Source organism: Arachis stenosperma, chromosome 2 (assembly GCF_014773155.1).
Source record: "Arachis stenosperma cultivar V10309 chromosome 2, arast.V10309.gnm1.PFL2, whole genome shotgun sequence".
Classification (NCBI taxonomy): Eukaryota; Viridiplantae; Streptophyta; class Magnoliopsida; order Fabales; family Fabaceae; genus Arachis; species Arachis stenosperma.
This window is the reverse complement of record NC_080378.1, coordinates 37,081,762-37,082,116: the sequence shown is the minus strand read 5'-3', so window position 1 is coordinate 37,082,116 and position 355 is coordinate 37,081,762. Positions and strand designations below refer to the sequence as shown.

General features: G+C 42.5%; 1 non-coding gene across 1 annotated transcript; it reads left to right on the top strand.

Moving 5' to 3' along the window:
- LOC130964411 (small nucleolar RNA R71) lies at positions 1-108 on the top strand. The gene has a single exon (XR_009080507.1). It is a non-coding gene; the product is annotated as a small nucleolar RNA R71 (small nucleolar RNA).
- The last annotated feature ends 247 nt before the right edge of the window (positions 109-355 follow it).

Genomic DNA, 355 nt, shown 5'->3' with positions numbered 1-355 from the left:
AAGCATGTCTGAGGGACATCTTCTGATTAATTGTTTGTATCTTTCCCAAGCTTCATAGAGGGATTCTCCATCCTTCTGTCTGAAGGTTTGGACTTCCACTCTAAGCTTACTCCATCTTTGTGGTGGAAAGAACTTTGCCAAGAAGGCATTGACTAGCTTTTCCCAAGAGTCCAGGCTTTCTTTAGGTTGAGAATCCAACCATATTCTAGCTCTGTCTCTTACAGCAAAAGGGAATAGCATCAGTCTGTAGACCTCAGGGTTAACCCCATTAGTCTTGACTGTGTCACAGATTTGCAAGAATTCAGCTAAGAACTGATGAGGATCTTCCATTGGAAGTCCATGGAACTTGCAATTC